The following is a 24,296-nucleotide window of genomic DNA, read 5'->3' as shown; positions in this document are numbered from 1 at the left end:
TTAATTGTACAAAGGAGCTACGCAATTTATTTGATAAAGATAAACCGCCCATTCAAAACAAAGCCCAGTTTTCCCTTTCTCTTTTTGACATGTTTAAGTTTCAATCCAAAATTCTGGTTGACATGAGGAGTCTGTAGACTGTGGGATTAAGAGAAAGCAGTGGGTTCAAACCATAGCTCCTTCACTAATGAGTTGTGTAGCATTGGTGAAATTATCTACTTTCTCTGACCCTCCGTGTCCTCATCTGTAAAGTGGGAATAAAAACACCCACACAAGAAAGTTGTCAGGAGCATTAAAGGAGATAAGGTATGTAAAGCTCTGGCACACAGTAAGCCCTCAAAGGATGGTAAAGGAGTCAGGATATTTAACACTGACACATTTTTCAGCTTCTGAGAGAAGTGGAAATAACCAATTATTTCCAGAATTAGTTTAGGGGGAAAGAAGAGTCATTAGGAAGAATGTTGAAAATAATAATGTTTATTTTGAGAAGAAAAGGGATAAACAGAGAGAACCATCTAGAAATAAGATGGCTTCATAAATAAGAAAGATGTATTGTGTGGATCAGAATAATACAAGTTATAATAGAATGAGCTGAGCTTTGAAAGGACCCTACCTGATGTAGAGAATGAAATTATGGTTCTTCTATAAATTCTAAGTAAATCCACAAGCCAATGAATGTTGACATTCTATGAAATGACAGAAAGATCCATGTGGTCCAGAGAATGACTGAGATTTTCAGTAACAGGTAAAAAAAAAAAAAATCCCGGAAAAATGTAATGTCAAATCTCATTGTCACTAAAAATGGAACTGGAACTATAAATGCTCCTTCTTTAATATCATAATTATTAATGTACTGTCTTAGAGATGATACAAATCTCTCATTCATGTATTTGATATTTAAAGGCCACCAGCCATAAGTGTATATAAGAATAAAGCCGTAAGTTTATTCCCACTTTACAGATGAGGACACAGAGGGTCAGAGAAAGTAGATAATTTCACCAATGCTACACAACTCATTAGTGAAGGAGCTAGGGTTTGAACCCACTTCTTTCTTGTGGTGGGAGCAGAGGAAAAAAATTATAGGTAAGAGTTCCTGTTCTCTAGAATTCTAGAATCATTTATCACATACTCCTAAAAGAGATAAGAAAAGCCCTATATAACTATTTTGTTCCATTGACTGAGCACCTGTGAAGTGCCCAGGTACTGTGCTGTTTTCTGCATTATGTCATTCACACTGACAGATGCACTGCTGGAAAATGACAAGGTACTCTCCAACCACACGCCCCACTTGTGAACAGATGCTCTAACTGAAATCTGCATCCTCATAACTTATGCCTAATCCCCCTGGAGCCACATAGTATCAGAATAATTCTTTTTCACGTGTCAGCTGTTCAACAGATGTCTGCTAGCAAGGAGCCCCATATAATCTCCAGATTAATTATCCCCTTTCCAGAAACTCCACCATGTTTAACTCTTGTTTGTGACTGTATCCCTAGTACCTAGAACAGTGTCTGGCACATAAGAGGAATTCAGAAACATTTTTGCTGAATATAAAATCTAGCCACATACCCTTGATGTCCTACAGTTTATTGATATCCGATGCAGAAGATAAAAATCAGAATTGAACGCACTCTACCAGGTATAGTTTGACCAGAGCAGAGTACATTGAGTTCATTCCCAAGCCCTTGAATACAAGCCAATGAAACATTATCTTTTCTGGCTAAAATGTCACCCAATTTCATTTTGAGCATGAAATCAGAGCCCCCAGTCTTCCTCATAGAACCATTTTTTCAGGCAGGCCTTGCCAGCCCCTCATTTGTGCAAATTTTTAAAAAATTCTAAACACAGGTCTTTACCTTGCATATTTATATCTTATTTGTCTACCTGGCTGGTTTTCTTTAAATCTTCCACGTGATTTCTAATTCTAAGATTTCTACTCTCTCCTAATTTCAGGCATCCCACAAACCTCATTGGCAAACTTTCTATAATTATATAAATTATTGAAATTTTGAACAAAGCAAAGCCTCATAGAACGCCACCAGCAGCCTGGCTCAAAGTCGATCTGATAACACCATTCAACTTTCGAATCCCCATAAATCACTACAATATGGAAGACATTTTTCTCAAGGATATTATGTAAAATCAATTGCTTTGCTCAAATTTAGTTATTCCAGAGAGCCCAACTCACACTGTAGTAATCTCACCCTAAAGCTAAGTATGCTGGGGAGCATAAAATGTATTTCAGTTCATCTAGTCTTTTGTTTATTGCATAAATTTTATACCCTGAATCTTTCAGAACCTCAAATTTTGAAACTAATCCCAGGTTCTTGAAACTCAAAAACCTTAGTTTTTGGTACTCAGAGTAATTTCTCTGCTTTTCTTCTGTATTTCTCCCTTATCTGGGGGCAATGAATACTTAAGATTCAATGAGACAAGAACAATTTGTTTGAGAATATGGACAATGAAAGGGTGCATGTAAAGGGAACTCCAGTTAAAAACCTCAGAACACCTGCAAAGTATTATCTGACTATATAGGTTTAGAAACCAGTCCCCCTCACAGCTGGTCAACTTTTCTTCCTGATGCAAGAATCTCAAATCACAGGCTAAATTTACACTAAGACTTTCTATCCAGCTACATAGTAGAGTAATTGAGTTATCACTGGAGGGGCATTTCTTGGTATTACACCCTGGTTGAAGATTAAGATGAAGATCAAAGCCTTACATGACTTAAACTTTTCAGGAACTTACTTTGCAAGAATGAAGATTATAGCTCTTTACAATGAGAATAATAATTAATTTTTTGAAAATAATAGTTGTTTTTTATTATTTTGCCTTTAGAACTACTGAGAAATCTAGATTTTTGGAATATGGTGTCTTTTGTTGTTTAGGCTTTACCATCTGTTAGTATAAAACAATCTATTTTTCTTGGGGAAAAACCAAACATCTATGACATACGTTTGCTTTAGAAGATGGTTTGTTTGAGTTGTTGAAATAAATCACAATGTCCTATTTTCTATTTTTTGTCCTTTCACAAGGATTTCCACATTTCCTTCTAAGATGTATTTTTTTAATATTTAAAGGGAAAATATCTGTTCAACAGATAATTGAAATTCTATTATGCACATTCACCAAGGGAAATGTAAAGGTCCTACTCTTGAGGAGCTTACAACATAATAAGGAGCAATGTTAAGGTTAATCAAAATTGATACAATAAATATCTACCATAACATTCTTTAATAGCTAATTTTTAAAAGTCTGATTATGTATTTGTAATGCTAGCCTTTTCTTTTTTGGATCTTACATAAAAATAATGAATTTCTTGCTATTTTTTAGTGTTGATTGAAAAGTCCCTTGTCAACATTTATGTTCTTCCTAAAAGGTCTTTTATGATTAGAACCTTAGCTGTAGTAAGACTATCAAGTTTTTCCATATTTGACTCATCATATATTTTAATGAAAAATTGAGTACCCAAAAGCTCAATATGTGATTATTAGACTGATTTATTAAAAATAATATCTCATGACAGCAATGTTCCTGATATAAATTATTTAAAAACCCTTTTGTTAGCTCAGTCTTTTCATTGTTCTTATGAATATAGTTATCACTTACTTTGGTGTAAAGTAACACTGATAAATAGGAAATTATTACATTTTTAACTATAAATATTCATTAGAACTTGTTCCTGATCAATCAGTGCGTCTTTCTTTATTATAGTTCATATTGTTTCCTTTCAGTACTTTCTAGTACTTTAGCTAGAAGCAAAGTAACATAGTCATAATTCTACAGGCTCTGTGTTTTTTCACTGCTGAAGCAACTGAATGTGCATAACTTTGAAGGAAAAAAATTAAATGATGGAGGAAGAGCTCACTGATGATAAATGTCTTACTGATTCCAGATGAAAATTGGAATAAATTATTGGTTTAATAATATTGCTCAAGAACTGCCAGCTTTCTGAGAATATTAACAAAATGACATACAATTGCTAGAGTGAGTTCTTCCTCTGCTTGAAGATATTTAAAGACTAGCCCCTTGAGGATAAACTCATTTGAATTTTTCTCAGAGTCTAATACATTTTTTAAAAACGTATTTAACTAAGACATTAAAAAGAGAGTCTTCAATTTATTAACAGTTGTCCCATATCACTCATCCTTACTGTCATCATTTACAGATAAAAAACTTGCTTTCAATATAGGCTTAATATTTATTAAATGCCATGGAGACCCAGATTTTATCCTGGTTTAGGTAAAAGGAAATAAAACAATTAGAAATGTATAATATATTCTCTCTTATCTTCTTCAATAAAAGCAATGGGGTATTCTGGTTAATCCACTAAGAGAGGTAATATTAAGATACCTGCAGAATCTTAGTAGATTTTTAATTTTTATTTTTTTTAAAGATTTTATTTATTTATTCATGAGAGACAGAGGGAGAGAGAGAGGGAGAGAGAGAGAGAGAGAAGCAGAGGGAGAAGCAGGCTCCCAAGGAGCAGGGAGCCCGATGCGGGACTCTATCCCAGGACCCTGGGATCATGACCTGAGCTGAAGGCAGACGCTTAACCATCTGAGCCACCCAGGTCCCCCAGATTTTTAATTTTTAAAAGAATGTTACTACATTAAAATTCCTATAGGACTACAATGGCTGCTTTTGGAGATACTTTAAGATTTTATAGTACCTCAGAAACATTATTATGTCACCGAAAGGTAGATAAACTTATTCATTCACACACAAATATTGACTGAGTGCTTACAGGTATCAGGCTATATCTTAGGATACAAAGACATGTAAGACATATACCATCTGTAAAGAAGCTTTTAGTTTGAGAAGAGGAGACAGACATACAAATATTTACATTTAACAATATGTAAAATATGGTGCCTTAATTTGGATTTCCCCAAAAGCAGACTCCATTACAAAGACATGGGCACATGCAGTTTATTTGGAAGGTGATCCTAGAATCATAAATGAGCAGGTTATTATGTGAGCAACTGGGGCTCAATTCCACAGGCCCTTGTCTGGAACCATGTACAGCACACCTCAGAATTGATCTGCTAAGGAATGGGTAAGCTACATCTTCCATCCTGCTTTTCCTCCCTAGTGGAACCTCTGTGCTATCAGCTAGAAAACACCCTTAGACAGAGAAGCAGAGAGATGCAGGCTCTTGAGGTAGGAAGCCATTGGCATGCGGGGGTAACTTCCCACCACAGCTGCCGGTAAACGTTGAAGTAGCCAAGAGGACATGGGATGCACTATCAACAGCCTCTGCTACAGATGATGTTGTAGAAGTCTGTCATTGCAGAGGGGAACCCAGAAGAGGAAAAAATCAGTTCGGCCTGCTAAGTCAGGGAAGACTTTAGAAGACAACAGATGCTTGAGTAAGTGTTCTCTGGGCAAATGTAAGGGAATGATGTAGAGGGCTGCTACTTAATTGCAAATAGTGGGATACCAGATTACAGGGACATCAGTGAGCAGGGAGTCCTATTTATGCATTAACTGGGATCAAATTCACTGCTAAAATAAATATATATGTGCTTTTGCTTAGGTAGATACAGGTTCCAATGGGTCCAGTTTTCAAAGCCAATGTAAATGTTTCAAGCTATTAACCATACAACATTTTCTTGCGAGCACTAAGGAAACAATTGCTTTACTTCTCAATCATGGCTTTGACTAAAAGACACAACCATGGCACTGGGAAGCCAGACGCAAACAGACTAGAGGTTGACTGCCTGCAGTTCTGCAGGTAATGGGACTTCAGGAGAGAAACTAAGTTTCAGGACAACAGGAGGGCAGGGTGAGGCATTGGTCTTATAGAAAATGGGAGCTGGATAAGGTTTCAAGACAGCCCTTAGGATGTAGAGTAAGAAGAAGAGACCAGAAATACAGTTCTTGAAATTGTGGTCCAAATAGGGATGGAAAAAAACAGAGCAGGATCATACTGACTAGAACTGAGGTGCCAAGTCAGAACAAGAGTAGCAGCGAGAGGAAGTGGGTGGGGAATGGGTTAAATATGTGATGGCATGCACTTGTTATGATGAGCACCAGGTGTTGTTTCTCAGTGTTGAATCACTAAATTATACAACTGAAACTACTATTACACTATATGTTAACAAACGGGAATTTAAATTGAAAGGAAGGAAGGAAGGAAGAGAGAGAGAGAGAGAGAGAGAGAGAGAAAGAAAGAAAAGAAAGAAAGAAAGAAAGAAAGAAAGAAAGAAAGAAAGAAAGAAAGAAAGAAAGAAAGAAAGAGAAAGAAAGAAAGAAGGAAAGAAAGAAAGAAAGAAAGAAAGAAAGAAAGAAAGAAAGAAAGAGAGAAAGAGAGAAAGAAAAGAAAAGAGAGAAGCTGTAAGAATGATACATCCAGAGCCAGAATAAAATTGCTATGTATTTATTTCCTCATAGACTGAGTCAGTACTTTGGGAATATTTGTGCTCATAAGAATCATTTGGCAGGCTTGTTTTAAACGGGCAGATTCCCTAAGTTCTAACCTTACTCTGCTCACATATCACACTTCCATAGATTTGGACTGAGGTCTGGGAATCAGCATTTTTTTAATTTTTTTATTGTTATGTTAATCACCATATATTACATCATTAGTTTTTGATGCAGTGTTCCATGATTCATTGTTTGTTCATAACACCCAGTGCTCCATGCAGAATGTGCCCTCCTCAATACCCATCACCAGGCTAACACATCCCCCAAACCCCCTCCCCTCTAGAACCCTCAGTTTGTTTTTCAGAGTCCATCATCTCTCATGGTTCGTCTCCCCCTCTGACATACTCCCCTTTTCTTCCTCTCCTGTTATCTTCTTCTTTTTCTTTTTTCTTAAAATATGTTGCGTTATTTGTTTCAGAAGTACAGATCTGTGAGGGAATCAGCATTTTTAACAAGGGTCCATGTGACCTGGATGCAGATGGTCAGTGAGCCATGTGATAAGAAACCCAGATTTAGGTAAGGTTGATTTCAGGGTCTGGGAAAGAAGTAATCTTCAAATGGCCCCAACAGTGTGTAAAGTAGGGTGATCAATCCATCCCTATACAGATCTTCCTCAACTTATGATGGTGTTATGTCCTAATAAACCCATCGTAAGTTGAAAATATGATAAATTGAAAATGCCTTTAAGACACCTAACCTACCGAGCATCACTGCTCAGCCTAGGCTACCTTAAACATGGTTAGAACACTCCCATCAGCCTACAGTTATGTAAAATCACCTAACACAAAGCATATTTTATAATGAAGTATTGAATATTTCATGTAATTTATTGAATATTAGACTGAAAATGAAAGACTGGTTATATAGGTATAGAATGGTTATACGGGTATCAGTCACTTACCTTCATGTGGCTCACTGCAGCAGCTCAGCATCACGAAAGAGGATCTTACCACCTATCACTAGCCAGGGAAAACATCAAATTCCAAGTATGGTTTCTACTGACTCCATATCACGGTTGCACCACCGTAAAGTCTTAAGATCATAAGTTGAACCATTATAAGTCAGGGACCATCTTGAAACCAAGAACTTCCCCAGTTTTAGCATAAAAAGTCCCATGTCCCAGGAAACCATTCTATCCCAGTGTTGGTACAGTTGATCACCCTAGCATAAAGGGAGCTTCCATTGTGCCAGCTAGCTCACTAAAGACCCAGGCATTGTTACCTCAATTCCCTGAATACCTGTAGACTCCATATTGAGCTAACATTTTTATTCCCCACACACTGTTCATGTTACTCCTTTCTTGAGTCGAATTTGTGAACTCACTGAGGTAAGATATGATGCTTAAAAGCTCATGAGGTGCTAGGCTGAAGGTCCTGCTCCCAGAGGTCATATATTTATCCCTAATTCCCTCACCTTCTTGCGTGGAAATGGAGGAACTCCAGAAAATAAAAGGAAACCCCCAAAAAAGCAATTACAAAGCACACTAACTTTTGGATGACTATTTATATAAACATCTTAACATAATGGGCAAGACTGGCTCTGGTGTCAGTCAGTGAGTTTATTAAAACTCACCTGGGTTATATCACTGCTCACTGCTCCATCATTTACAAGACATGTGAACGTGGCCCAGTTACTTCCGCTCTATGTACCTCTGTTTCCTCATCTGTAAAGTGGAAATAATAATAATATCAATAATCATAAGAATCATAACATCTACTTCACAGAATTAAATTAATTAACACATTAATTAACATGACCTCAGTAGTGTGTGCCACATAGCAATCACTCCATAAATAGAAGTTAATGTGATTATTCAAACCCTGATATTTAACTCCAAGTCATTCAGTTACTTGTATGAATAACACTCATCTTTCAGCTCCCTGGCAAATTAAGTTGTAACATTCAAAGTCATTTTATACAAAGAAGCTTCTTTTCCTCTCACCTACAATATCTAGTGGAAAATTTTACCGTGCACTTCAGCCTGTCTCTGGTGCTGATAGAAGACAGGATGAATCAGTCCCACACAGGATGTTTATTAGTGCCCAGTCTGCTCCAGCATCCAGTAAGCTTACAAGCACAGGGAGGAGGCTTGGAAACACTTCAAAGCCTGCCGACACTCAGATTGCTTCTGGTGGTGGGTGGATTAGTATTGGTGGTCTGTCCTTAACCACACACTTCACCTCCATATGTCTCAGCCCTCTTCACCTTTCCCTCTGACTGTGACAATGAGAATATTGAAATCAATAAGTTCACTCTCCTTGCTCCAAGTACTCAAGTGCTTTGAAATGAAAAATGGTTCAGGAGGAAGAAGCCAAGCAGAGGCAGGGGGGACAGAGGTGGAAGTTAGAACTGGCGCTATCTACAGTCTAGAGGAAAAGGGAGAGAAGACAGGGGACTAGCAGGAAGAATACTCGGGTTTCCCTCCAGTTTTTCACTACTCAGTAGTGGGAACAGGTAATTTGAGTTCAATGGACTCTACAATCGCTCCCCTGTAAAATAAAGGCATTGGTCCAGATAAACAGCTATTAATCCTTCTAGTTCTAAAGATTCTAAACATATTTTTATGATAACATGTCAGGCAGCTGGTTTTAGCTTTCAGTGCCTCCCCCATTATTATCCTGTTATAATACATTCTCCTAACACCACTCTCAATTTAAAATCATTCTGTACCTTTGTCTTCCCTGCTAGATTAGAAGTTCCTTAATGGCAGAGACTTTGTTTTAATATCATTTTGTTTCCAATGCTTAGAACCATGCCAGACATGTAAAGACATTCAATAGGTGTTTTTGGAACTGAACTGTTGCATTAACCTCCTCACTTGTATTAGTCAGGATCTTGGCTAGAAACAGATGGCCCATTCACACTGGGTAATTGAGGAGTCGAGTGGGAGGACTATTTACAAGGTCTAGGCAGAATTAGGGTAAATTCACCATTGAAGGATCTTGAAGCCTCCTGGGGCTACAATAACAAAGAATTATATCCCCTTCTAGCCCTCAAGGGGGTGAAGGGGAGAGAGCAGTTGCAGGAACCCTGACAAAGCAGCTAAAGCCTAGGAATTGAGAGAGGGCTGCCTGGCAGGATGTGGACCTTCTGGAGAAGGGCAGGAATCGGAGACCCATACCCAACCCAGCCTCATCCTCCCCTGCTCTTCAAGTCCTTCAATCACTTGCCAGTGCCTACCTTGGCTGAACACAAGGGGAAGCTGAGAGGATGGTAGAGTGTCCATACCTCCCACCAAAGGCAGCCTCCAGGGCGCAGAGCAGGGGGAGGAAGGGTGGAGAGAAGACCCCAGTGGGGTGAACAGACAACAGCCAACACACTATCTCTCTGCCCTCCTTCCAAAAGGATGCTGAGTGACACTAGTCTTTCAGGTAACATCTTTACTCCACAAATAAATGGACGTTTCTTCAGCAACTATACCTCCATACATAGCAAATATACCTATATACATATGTTTATACATTGCTTAATAAGTGTTACCTAGTTTCTAGCATAACCTTGTTTTTCCTCACCAACCAGATTGTAAGCTGCCCAGGGGCAAGGACAATGTCTTTGACCTCTAAGGCCATCTCAAGTTCATGCTTGCTATCCATACAATGGGCATTCACTATTTATAACTTGAATGGCCATCTTTCACCAAGTTTTCATATATCATATTATAGAGTTATCTCATGTTAGCAGATATCTAAATCTCCAGAAAGAGCCTGAAAAAAATATACAGTGTGGATAATTGCCAAGTACAGTGTTTCTGTTGAGTAATAACCATGGTGGCAAGATCTGAGTCTCTTCTCCTTACAAAAACTGGCTTTGGATTTCACTCCACAGTGGTTCCTAGAATTAGTTTATTCAACATGTCTTTATTAATATTCAGGAGGAGTTAAGTGCTGTACAAGGCATTGTGAGAAATCAAAGGTCAATTTGACTTAGATTTTGTCCCAGGGAATTTAGAGTGCAACGGGAGAGATAAAGTATTGACGTAACAAGGTGGAAAGAAAGAAAAGAAAACCCTCAGAAAAAAAAAGAAATGAAACATTATGAGAGTTCTAAGCAAGAGCAATGACTTTGGTGGAGGAATTTGGAGTTGATATCCTTTGGGTGAGGTCTTAAAGAACACCAGTTCACTTTGAGAAACAAACTGAGGGTTCTAGAGGGGAGGGGGGTGGGGGGATGGGTTAGCCTGGTGATGGGTATTAAGGAGGGCACGTATTGCATGGAGCACTGGGTGTTATGCACAAACAATGAATCATGGAACACTACATCTGCCCAAATCAGCAAAGGAGGGCCTTGAATGGCAGGCTGAATCTCAACCACATTTCTCTAGTCAGTGGGGAGTCATTGAAGGATTCTGAGCAGGTAATGAGAGCTGGAACATCAAGGAAAAATAATAGCAAGTGACCATGCTTTGAGGGTTCTCTGTGCCAAGCGGTGCTCTTAATACCATCCCCCAGTAGTGTAATCAAGGGTGAGGGTAGAAGGAGCAGTCAGTTCCAGGACTGATATTGTTTAGAACTATAGGCATATGAAAATGAAAAGCATCCAGACTTTTAGTTGGTTTCATTATTCTTTCCAAATGCTTCACAGACAGTGCATCCCTCCAGTTTCTGCCTGCATCTAGGGCAAACCACTATACACTTATTAACTCATTTAATCTTCAAAACATCCCTGTGAGGTGGTACCTTTATAATTGCCAGAGAGGCACAGAGAGATAAGTGATTTTGTCGAGATAAGAAAGCTAGTAAAGGGCAGAGCCAGGATTTAAAGGCTGGCTCTCTGGTCCCTAAAACTATCCCACCTGTCCTGGCAAGAAGGTGATAACTTCTTTTAAATCAGGGGTTGTGCCTATTAAATATAGCTCCATGCAACCCCGTGGCAAATAGGACCTTAAAGTGGTTATTTTGTGATGATTCCAGGTCTAAAACAATTAATTTTTCTATATACACCTAGAATCCTAAATAGCTCTATCCTGATTTTAAGTTGGTTCTATTTTGAGTCCCTATAGACATAAGTCAGGGTGTTTACTAAGAATCCAGGTGTATTTGACAGAAACAAAATAACTACAATTGTCTAATCAGGCATGTAGAGATAAGTGCTACTCCATCTGCTATATGGGCAGGTCAGCGAGTTAACATTCTCAATGGTTAAGTGAAATCACTTCTTGCATTCTGACTAGACAGGCTATTTGCAACATTCCCTTTTAAGTGGTCCAAGCACTATTGTTCAAAAAGGTTGTTCTTAATATTAAACCCTTTGAATATTCTAAATGCCAAGGGCAAAAGCTCTTTGTCAGACTATGTTTCAAGCGTGATTAGGCATTACAGGAGAATTTCATATTATTAGTTCTTAGTGCACTCACGCTGCACTTTGGATAAGAACCCCTTCTGATGGGTAGATGCAATAATCACAGCTTCAGCTATGGGATGCTTCCTGATCTTAGGTGTTCTTGTAGCCTACCACTTTGTACCCCTTTCTCCCCCAGCCTCACTGTCTCCCTCCCGATCACCGCCAACTCCGCAGTAGCCTCCAATGCTATAGTGCCCAGGGGGACGGCTTGCACAGCTATGGAAGCTGGCACATGCATAAGGCCCTCAGGCTGTATCAAACCCCTACAGGTTAAAAAAAAAATAGCAGGGCACCTAGGTGGCTCAGTCGGTTGTGTCCAACTCTTGATCTCAGCTCAGGGCCTGAACTCATAACCCTGAGATCAGGGGCTCCATGCTGGATGTAAAGCCTGGTTAAAAAAATAATGATAATAATAATAACAACTGCTAATGCCCATTTGGTGCTTACCACTTCACATGCACAATTTCATTTAATGCTTGAACAATTCTAATTGGTAAAAACTATTACTATCCCCATTTTCACATGAAAAAAAAAAAGACTCAAAGTGTCCAGTGAAATAATCAAGATCACACTGTTCATAAATAGTAGCATGTGAATTTGCTGGGAGGCCTATGTGACTTCAGAGTCCTTGCTCCTGTCCCCTCTGCTACACAAACTATTTTCCCCTGCAGTGGTACAATCAGAGGAAATAAAACAACAAAGGAAAGACAGAGAGTCTGAAAAAAAGGGAGCTGTCTGAAACAATTTCTGTAAGAAGCAACAGTCCTAGGATAGTTGTCTCTTTCAGTGGATGTAGTGGATGGGAAGGGTTTTTTTTTTTTTTTTCCTCTTGGGACAGAGATGAGCATTTGCAAAATTTTGTGCCCCCCTGCTGGGTCATCCCCTTGACTGTGACTGGCTGACACTATTACCATTTTTCTGAAAGAAAGAAAGAAAGAGAGAGAGAGAGAGAGAGAGGAAGGGAGGGAGGGAGGGAGGGAGGGAGGGAGGAAGGAAGGAAGGAAGGAAGGAAGGAAGGAAGGAAGGAAGGAAGGAAGGAAGGAAGCATAGGAAGATTAAATCACGTTCTCCAAAATATAAGAAACCCATATCTCTGACCCTCCCCAATAAGACTTGGTCTATTTATTTAGTGCACAAAACTCTTCTGGTCTTGGTCTATTTATTTAGTGCACAAAACTCTTCTGCCTTGCATTAGCATTTAAAAAAAAGGAAGTTTTTTTTTAAAAAATGAGATTTGACCAGAAATATGTTATATGAAACTCTCCAAATTAAGCCCATTTTTTAAGGTAATTGAGTGCTAAGGTTTTTACTTATTTAAGAGCAATTCCATTCCACCCACTTTGCCTATTAGCATGTAAGACAGTCACAAGCACACTATAAATGTAGGGTGCTTCACCTACTCCCTTCTTTTCCTAGTCAATATATCTTTTTAAGCAGAGAAAAAGATTAAAAAACACCAAATTCCCCTGTAAGGCAAATGCCAATTCTGAAGGTGCATTATAATGGTAAACATGTCCTCAATCTAAAATGAATATGCTTAATATCCCCCTTGGTTTATCTCATTTTAATTTCATAAGATAAACGTAGACCCATCTGGATCCAAATAATGCAGTGTCCACAGAGCTCTTCCAACTCTGTCATCCAGATGCTCATATGGCCTAGTGTAGGGGAGAAAGATAAAGGGGTAGGGGACTTGTTTAATCAACAAGAGCATCCATGTAATGATTTGTCTCCTAAATAAGCAAGGTGGCAGATAGACATTTTCATGCATAATAATCCTGAATAATTCTTAGAGGCTTCTTGGAACATTGATTTGGAAATGGTTCTTTACCCTGCCACAGCTTAATAGGAGAAAGTGCTATGATCAATTAGTGATGTCTTACATAGGTGCAGAAAGGAAGGGCAGTTTTGGTTTGGCATAACATGCTGGACAAAATGATGATGCAATCAACCCATCAACTTTTGCTAATGCTAAATTTGAGTTTCCCATAAGCCATTCTCATTATTTGCCCCTAGGTTCTCTTATATGTATACTGTTTTTCTAGGACTTGGAGTAATAAATGCAGTTTATAATTTTTAAAAGAATGCTATGTTAACTCCCGTATATCTCTCCATTTGGTCCTTTTACCACCATCTCCACTACCAGCACCATAGTGCAAGGCACTATCACTTCTTACCTGGCCTTTAGCAACAACCTTCTAAACAGCCACCATGAACCAATTCTTAGCCCTACTGTCCCTCTTCTCACTACTGATAAAAGATTCATTTTAAAATACTAACCTGATCATATCATACCCTGCTTAAAACAAGTCAGTGCCTTTCCATGGCTCTCAAGATAAAGCCCAGATTCCTTAACCAGGTTGACAAGCCCCATGTACTCAGCTCTCAAATCTTTTTCCCAGCTTTTTCTTTTACCACATTTCCCTTAACTCCTCCTGAGCTCCAGCCATCATGGTCTTTCAGCTCCTCAAATGTGCCCTACTCCCACTCACCACAGTCCTCTGCACATACAGCTCTATCTGCCCAATTACTCTCTTCCTTCCAACCTAATCTCTTCCACGTTTGTCAAATCACTCAACCCAGTTATCTTTCCTCTGGAAAGCCTTTCCTCACATGACTATGTAACCTGTCATCCAAACCAGGACAAATTTAGAACTAGAGGGCTGTCAAAAATTAAGTTGGGACCATGGGCTGGGACCCTCCCATTATATGTGCACATAGTAGCTCATATAGGTATATAGCTCTTTATCCTGAAGGAAGAGAAAGTAGGGATGGAAGAGGGTTAGACTGCCTTGTTTATTAAAACTCAAATCACCTGCCCTATCCCTATTCCTCTAATGACAAAGTTCAACTCAAATTGTGGCCACCATATATTTAAAACATCAAAGATGTGGCTTTATCTCTACGTTCTTTCATGGGAGAGAGCCAGGATGGGAAAGAGAATACATTCATCATGTAAGTTCTGGGTGGAGAGGAAAAAGCACATGCTACTTGGATAGACACCCAGTTTTATTTTCAATTTAGAAATATTTTAATTGCCTTTTTTATTGTAAAAATAATATGTGCTCATTATTTTTAAAAAATTTTAAACAAAGCAGAGATGCAGAAAGTAGAAAGTAACACACTAATACACACACACAAAAACCCAAAACCTCCCATAATCTAACCCTCTTTAATGAAATCATTGTTGATAACAAGAAGTATATTACTCCAATCTCTTTCTATGTCTGAACATACTTTTGTGTTGATATTTTTAAAATGGGACTACTGTCCTGTAACATATTTTACTTTATTTTATTTTTTGTTTTACTGAATATACTGTGAGTGTCTTTTGAGAAAGAGGAAAGAAGCCTCTGACATTTGACAGCTGGCCAAGTGCTATCAGCTAGAACTTGATGTTCTCTGTTAAATATAAACAATTTCATAGAACATCAACATCAGACAAAACCACTCTGTGACCATGATGGATCAAGACAGAAATAATACAACCTGTACTCAGCCTGAACACAAACAAAAACATGAACATTGTCCAAGACACCACAAAAATAACCAGACATTTCCCTTTCCTGACTAATATCAGTGACTGCTCCTTCTTTATCAATTATAGATCCAGCCTTGCTTACTGTCTTCCTTCTAGAAAAGCTTTATTAAGATACACCTTCATGGACTTGCTCCACTGCTTGACAGCATCCAAACCATAGCAAAGCCTTGCTTCCTTAAACCCTCCCCCAAACCAACTGACACAAGGCCAAATCCCCGATAAGTCATTTCTAATACCCTCTAACTGAGGTGCCCCACCATATCCCATGGTGAGGTTCTCCCTCTCTGAAATGAGAAATAATCCCAATTTGTTCAACTATAGATATGTGCCTAGTGGGCATTAGCTGGAGGGAGTTTGATGTTGATATTCACATATCTGTTCATTTATTTATTTATTTTTATTTTTTTATTTTATTTTTTGTGGTTTAGGTTTTATTTCATCATCATAAACTGAACTCTGCAATCCAGCTAGACCTGGGGACTGTTCATTTATTTTTAAAAATAACTTTATGGTATTCTATTACATGAACACACCATATTTTATGTAACTGAACATCTGTACTATTCCTCTAATGACAAAGTACAACTCAAATTGTGGCCACCAAATGTTTAAAACCTTTCTTTACATTTTTTGGTACAATTGCCTAGTAATTCCCTTATTATAAATTACTAAAAATATAATTGCTGAGTCAAAGACTATGCTCATTTTCATTTCATTTAAAAACAGTTTTTTAATAGTATAAAGGTGATACATGATCTTGGCAAAACATAATAAATCAAAAGTTAAAAAAAAAAAGCCATAGGAGATACCACCTCACACCTGTTAGAACGGCTATGATATATTTAAAAAAAAGTTCAGATTAACATAAAGCTATAAACAAAAGACCTCTTTCCACAATCTTCCAGTATCATTCCTTAGGGGTAACAATGTATGTCCTTCTATAACTTTTACCCAAATAAAAATGGATATAAATTGTGATCATGTGTGTACATATATACCCACACACATGCATAAGTATAGATGTATATTCTTTTTTTGGTAAAAGGTTATGTTATGCTTGTAATTAATTTTGACTCATGTTGCAAAATTATCTGCTACCTTTACACTTCTACCAACAGTGTGTGAGAATGTGTACTTTCAGCATGTAGACTTAACATTTAGAGTATTAAGAAGAAAAACCTGGCGAAACACAGTTTCACTTTCCTTATTTGTAAAAGTTAGCTAACAATATCTTTCTTTGCAAAGCTGTTTCAGACATTGAGATAATATAAAGAGAAATTCCATGCGTTTTCTGGCACACAAAATGTGTATGCATAAATAACAACTGATATTATTATCATTTGGTTTATCTGCCACATTAAGTTAGCACTGTGTAATGCTCCCAGTTCTATTCTTCAATGTTAGGAAAATAAATCTAACATTTCAAACCTTAAGACCTGAATTACATTTTAATAGCAAGGGGCTAAGAAATTTTAAATGATGTGATTTGAGCTGGCTACAGTCTCTAGGAAAGAAAAATACCTTCCATATTATCTTGCTAATCAGTCCTCTGGCTACAATTTTCTATTGATTTCTCCCTTGGAGAATTTGAGAATATTCTAATACCCAGAACTTTGGCACACAAGCACTTGATAAATGTCTCCAGATTCTATCTTAAAGAGCAATAATGCAATTTGGGTGAAAATAAAGATGTGGCTGAGTGGAGGCTCTGAAGGATGAACGGGTAGATTTCACGGACCCATTTCCCTATTACAGAAAGAGATATTTATTGCCTGCAGCACAGCTGAGGGACTGCATTTGGAAATGCCATAGACAGTAGTCTGTGGCTGAGGTCCTGGGGCTCAGCCCAGGATAAGGCATTTGGCAGGTTCAGCCCAAGAATGGCAGGAAGCCTGCTTTCCAAACAGCAGCTGCAAAAAGAGACAGAGTTTGTTAAAACTTATTTGGCCTCATTTTCATCTCTCCCTGCACCCTTTAGGCACTCTCCCAGACACAGTGCTGTCTTTGTAAACCAAGACAGGGGAGTAGGGGAGGGAAAGAAAGGAGGGGCAAAGGGGAGGAAAGGGGGTGAGGAGAGAAGGAGAGGGAGAGAGTGGGATGAGGAGAAAAGGGAAAACGCATGGAAGAGATTGAAGAAAGAGAAATGGGAGGAACCTGGAGAAAAGATCAGAATTCACTTCTAGACAATAAGAACCATGCTCAGGGGATATTTGACACAAAGGAAATCTGGGGTCTTTCTGCATTGAGGCCTTTAATCTCAATCTATGGATGCATTATTTTAGTGTTATTATTATAATCATTATGATTTCCTTTATCAAAGTTGTATATATCTATTGTTTTCACTGTGATGATAAATGAAAATTTTAAATAGTAACTTCCCATTTTGTAAAAAAAAAGCACAGAAATATTAAGTAACTGTATTACTATTATTCCAGAAGTTGATGACCAAGGGGATATTAAAAAACAGATTCCCAAAACCCCAACCCAATGCTCTCTCTCCAAGACCAGGCTTCTGATTAATTCTCTATGCTTTTCCATTTGTTTGGTGGATTGATCACACTATTATGGATGTCACCTAATTGACAGGAATGGTATGATATATTAGAGCTCAGCTTCCACAAACAGGTTGTGTGGGTATGAGTTTGGATTTCATCACATATTAGCTATAGGACTATAAACAAGGTCCTTGCCTCTCTGTGTTACAGTTTCCTTATCCAAAATGACAATATCCAAAATGGGAATAATCCATACTGCATAGCTAAACTGGTTACTACGAAGATTAAACAAAATAATGCTCTTGGCATGATTAGCATGGTTCCTGATCACAAAGTGAAAAACCAATAAATGTTGGGCGAGGCGGTGGTAGTTAAGCACTAGTGAATTACTACCAAATTATATGGACAGAATTTCCCAATTGCATAGCAGATCTTGAAAGTGTTTTTATGATCTCCACTACATTTTTGATGAAAAAAAGCAATTGAGATTTTTTTTCTGGAGGTAGAGAGGAAAGTTCCTCTAAGAAAACACACACCAGAGGGCAAACTTTGGTATTTATTTAGCTGAAGTCCCAGGTCTCCAAAGATTGGGGAATGAGAGGTGCCATGAATTCTACACTTCACTAGGGCGACTCTACCAATCATTTAATGCCATGGAGAAAAACAAGCCCAACATATAGTGGTTCTTTACCTTTAAGGAGAAATTTATCTCTTCAGGGCTCTGATGAAAGCTCTTATGGAAAAGAATTCACAAACATACAAAATTTTGCATCCAATTTCAAGAATTAAGCCCCTATGAAATGCCAAGCACACTTTGGCAGATGAAGAAAAGATGAAAGACGTAGGCAAAAACAGCTTTGCCTTTCTATACTTAAGATCTGCAGCAAAGTGGAGTTTTGATCCTAGATTATTCTCCCTGCTGACTTGCTGCTTTGGAGTGTCAGCATCTACTCTAACCTATTTAACTGGTAAGTGTGAACATGAATATTAGGTCAGAAGTGGAGAAATAGAACAGAAGTGGGGGGAGGAGATATAGCAAATGTGTAGGCAAGAACCTAGAACCTTTATTAGGCTTCCTTCAACTCTCTCACATGATAAGTGTGGGGGGGGGGGAACAAAGCTGGATGAATTTATAGGAAAAAAGAAAGGTCTCTTCTAACCCTGTGATCTGTACTGAGAAAATCCAATCTTGTCCACTTTTTCTATGACGCATCAGTTGTTCTTTATACTTGTTAAGGCAGCAGATTATTATTAGTACTATGGAAAATATTGAACCGCAGTTATTCTCAGGAATATCTTGCTGCTTAAGCTTAAATGTCACAAGGTATTTGATCATAGATAGATACCAACAGGGCAGGCAAAGTTCTATAGCCTGGAAAGCAAAGGGCATAAAGAAATGACAGAGGTAGGCACAACACAGATCTGAGGATGGCACAGACAGATAATACATTCTTTCTGAGAATGGTTATTTGGCTTTAGAATATGGCTTATAACCCTCGAATTGTCTTCCTTCACTTGTTCAGCTAAGACAGCCATTTGCAGCCTTGGTTATAACATTTCTTTACCAATCATTTGATAAAGTAGCAAATAAGAGAGTTCCAGCACCTCTTTGGTAATAGAAGTTCTCACCCTTTCTCACACCTTGCCTCCCTATGAAAATAAATTAAGTATATCTGAATGGGCCTTCCCAAGGATCTGTTCACAATAAAAGCAAAAAGGAAAAGTGTGACTCACTCTATTTTAAGTATCTTTAAAATGTGACTGATTCATAGAGTCAAAACACCTGATGTTGAAAGAATCTTCTAAAGTCACTTAGATTTAGCCACTTAAGGTAGAATAATGATAGGCATATTGAGTAAAAAGACCAAGGTAAATTTCTTTTCTCCTTCCTTCATTCCTTTCTAACTTTCTTTCTAGTAATGAGGTTTCATTAACTCAGGCACACTGTGTACACAGAATAACTAGAATTAAGCTGACAAAGTGTTACTGAGCAGAGAGCTAACTCTAGCAAATAGATAAGGGTGGTTTATAATCACATACCAATCACCCATCATTACTTCTGTACACATGGATTTAGGATGTCCTAGAGGATTTGAAGGTACTGTGCGTTTTTCAGGTCCTTATAAGCCTATATGGCCCCTGGGTTTGCTAGCCACTTTTCTTTCCTTCCCTACATAGGACAAAATCTCTTTTGATCCAGACTCTGCTCCTAAAATTCTGAATTAATGATGTCCAGGCAATGCAGGTTTCAATGTGCATGGATTTCTGTCTATATGTCCCCCTTGCTTTGCTTTCAGCCTAGCCTCTCTCCTGAGCTTCACCCATTTCCAGTTCTCCACTGCAAGTCTTCAAACTAGAAAACTTGTACCCTCTTATGCACAGATTTTTGAAAGGCTATGTGGGCAGGAACAGTTTCAAGGGAATACTTTTCCCTAAAACTCATCGCCTAAGAAAGCATTATGCTTATTGCCCTTCCATCTCCCCCTACCCCATTTTCTCTTTTTACAAAAGAAAGGCAATTCTCTCATCTATGATTCTTGCTATCATAAGATTAATCAGGTGGTTTCCAATTCTTTGCTTTCAATGAATTTGAAGGAGAATTTAATGAACATGCCACTAACACATCATTAAAATGAGTTTGATGATAGATTATATGATTCTTGGCATATATCTTTAAAGGTGTTCATAGCACTGAGTATCATTGCCATTAAAAAAAAAAAAGAGAAGTGACAATGAACTGATGTTGCATCATGCCTCAGTCTAACAATAAGTAATTCTTATCCTCAATAGTGGAGCTAATTAAAAAAGAAAATCAGCCCCAATTATCTCATTAAAAGATGCATTTCCAATACAATTCTATTTAGTGTTTATTGAAATCTCTATTATGGGTATTATGTGATCAATTGTCTACTAATTGTAACAAGTAGTTTAATACAGAAGAAATTTTTAACATTTAGATTTTATAGATACAAAAAATCCTAATCTATAAATTCAAATTAAAAAATGCTAATCTTTTTTAAAATATGAATTTATATGCACATTTGTGTGGTAACTAAGCAAATAGATCAATAAAAGCTTTCAAAAGAAAAACGTATCACTTTAGGATAAAATTCTGTGGGAAAGTAGAATGGAAATGTAGGTTCAATGAGAAAAAGCAATAATGTATAATTTTTTTACTATGTAAGAAAATCTTCCTCAAGTATATTTTATATAGATCTATATTTTATATAGATTTTTATATAAATAGATCTAATCACTATGGTTTATAGGTCCGGGGTATGATACATTTAAAAGAGAGATGTAACATTTTCTTTTAAAATATGAATAGTGACAGCATACTAGAAATCATATCCTTTGTTATTGTTTAGAGCAATAAACAAAATGAAAAATATTAGATATCAACTCACAACTGTGCAAGAAGATAGCTTTTCAAAACAAAACATTTGAAGAAACAAAAACATTACGAGTCCTCTGCTCTTGAACCTTGCTACTTAAAGGTGGTCCTTGGACTCCATCAAGATCACCTGGGACCTTAGAACTACAACTCTCAGGCCCCACCTGCTGAATCAGAATCATTTCACTAAGATTCCCGAGGGATCCATATGCCACTGAAGTTTAAGAACTGCTGTAGAAGATTTCTTCACCTGGACCATCTCTCAAAGTTAATGTATTATCCCCTTAACCTTCAACATTTCTTCCACTGTTTTCCATCCCAGAAAATTGCATCAGTTTTCAGTGAACCCTGGCTAGAAATCTCAGAATCATCCCTGAAGCTTTCTCCTTACATACTTACTCCATCACTCTTCACAACCAGTCAGTAAAGATTTACTTTCTTCATTAGTCACTGTGAACCAGGCAATGAAGATAGAAAATTAAATAAGCTCTATTCTGGCCTGCCTTGAGTATCTGTCTTCCAGTGCCCTCTCTGGTGGACGGCCTCTAACATGATCCCCACTGTTCCCTGCCTTCTTGTCCTCACACCTTTTTATAATCTCTTCCTCTTGAGTGTGTGTCGGGATGCCTCTGTGACTTGCTTCTAACCAATACAATACAGAAAAATAGGTCACTCCTAGCAGTCTTGTTCTGGAGTCTATCTCTGTATTACTGGTCTTGGAGAAGTGAGCTGAGAGGTTGTAAATTGCATACAGAGAAGGCCACATGGCAAGGAACTGAGGGAGGCCTCTAAGAGCTGAGAGCAGCCTCTGGCTGATAGCCAACAAAAATACTGAATCTCCCAGAACTATAGCTGCAAACATAAATAAATACAAATATTCTGCCAATAACCTGAGAGAGCTTAAAGCAGATTCTTCTCCACTCCAACCTCCAGAAGAGAATGCAACCCGGCCAATACCTTGACTGCAATCTTTGAGAGACCCTGAACCAAACTAGGAAGGAACCCAGTCAAGCCATTCATGGGCTTGGGGATGTGAGGTAACACACAGAAACTGTGCAACACTAAATGTGTGTTGTTGTAAGCCACTAAATCTGTGATAATTTATTATGCATTATAGAAAACTCTGACAATGCCTTAGCTGGCCAGGTGTGAGAAGACCCTCCTCATTGCCTTTCTTCAGTCTCTCTCCCCTCTTCATCAAGTTTGACAGTGCTAGCAGAGTAAATGAAAAACAAACCTCACCCTGTGAAATCCATGCTTAGAACAACACTTGAAGGCCTAGAAAAAAATGCTTATTATATCATAAATTTTCAATAAATATGTGTTGAATGGGTGACAATATAAAAGCAGTAAGAAGTTAGTTGTTTATAACACAATCTTAAGCAAAAGATGAATCAGTTTTAAAAGACACAGTGCAGACCCTCAAGATGCAACAAGTGCATGTAGCAAGGCAGATAATGAGGCTGAGGTAGTGGATATTCTGCTTTAATTTTTGCTTTGTAGCTATTCTTTGCCTTCTTTGGAAAGTCATCTCTCATACCTAGCTATCCCTTTCTTTAATAACAAAAATAGGTAATTTTCTGTAAGTGCCTAATTTATGCATTTTAAAACCATGTTCTATTTCCAATTGCAGGGAGAAGGGAGCTTTTTATTCACTGAACACCGGATATCCTACTGTACATTTCACTGGCTCCCAGTGAAATTTGGGGATACAGCACATGCCCAGCGTACACATCCCCCAGAGACACACTTCCTCACAGCAAAGTAACTTTCACATTTCCCTCTGTTTTTGCTTTATTCATTCACAGAGAGCTCTGAGTATTGCCAAGTTCAAAATGTGTTGCTAAGAGACCAACTTGCCTTGGGATAAGGAGCAGGAATCAAAGGGAACTTGCAATGGTTTCATTATTGACTCATTTATCAACCTTGGAAGACCTAGGGCTGCTCTACCTCTTGGTTTCTCCAAATGGTAATTAGAAAAAATTGTAACAGTGGATGTTCTGTGCAGGGATATGTTCCTATTTGTTCCCATTGTGACAATGCAACACTGGGCAGTACCTACAAGCCCCACCTCCTGTCTTAGCTCTGTCCAATCCATGGTGCACACCAATGCCAGGTTAAATTTCACATAGCACACCTCTCATCTGTCTGTCCTTACACTCACACCAAAGTCTTTCATTGACTCTCAAGGCATTAAGTCTCCATTCTAACTGTTCAATGAGAACAGATCCTTTAGGATCTGGCCTTATACTTCTGCTGACACAGTCTGCCTACCCTGCATGTTCCCTGTACCTCAGCCACCTGGCTCACTAGTTAACCCATGTCTTCCCGTCCCAACATTCTTTTTTTTTTTTTTTTTGCTGCCATATTGGCTGGTTTAGAATGAAGTCCTCTGATGTTTCTGCCGATTGGAATTTTCCCCATCCTTCAAAGCCTTTGAGATGCCTTCTGGACACCATGTTCTTAAACAGAAGTAATCTCCCTCTCCCTTAATTCCTGTGATTGTGTACGTTCCCTTTTGGAGATCGCTGCTTTCTCCCCCTTCCCCTCCCCCACCCCAGTCAGTCTATTGAGCTCCTTATTTATAGGCACTGCGTTCCATAACTGTGTCCCACATGACAGCTTACAAAAGCAGATATTTAATTTGTTTATCAAATAATAATGGCTAACATTTGTTGAGTGTCTCATACAAGAGTTTATGCTAAGTATACTACATGCATTACCTTATTTACTCTTCATTATAACCCAAAGGGGTACTGTTATTAACTCTACTTTACAAATTAGGAAACTGAGGTTCTAAAAAGTTCTAAACTAGCTCAGGGTCACAGTCACATAGCTTTTAAGTGACCAAGTCAAGATACGATTAGAAATTTGTATGACTCTACTTCCTTTTTACTGTTGACTTAGGTATGTTTGGAGGCTTAAAACAAAAGTTCTGAAAAGCCCCTAAAGTTCTCCTGAAGAAAATGATAAGGACCACATCATTTGTAACAAATTTAATTTTTTTTCTGGGCCATCTCATTCACTGTTGGTCAGAGTGTATGCTGGTATAATCCCATTTCAGTGCATTTGGATATCATTTTCAAATTTTTCAATG

The sequence above is a fragment of the Eumetopias jubatus genome, unplaced genomic scaffold, assembly GCF_037043125.1.
Source record: "Eumetopias jubatus isolate StellerSeaLion01/CBP00866 unplaced genomic scaffold, mEumJub1_p1.0 scaffold_1, whole genome shotgun sequence".
NCBI classification, from domain to species: domain Eukaryota; kingdom Metazoa; phylum Chordata; class Mammalia; order Carnivora; family Otariidae; genus Eumetopias; species Eumetopias jubatus.
This window is presented reverse-complemented; position numbering follows the sequence as displayed.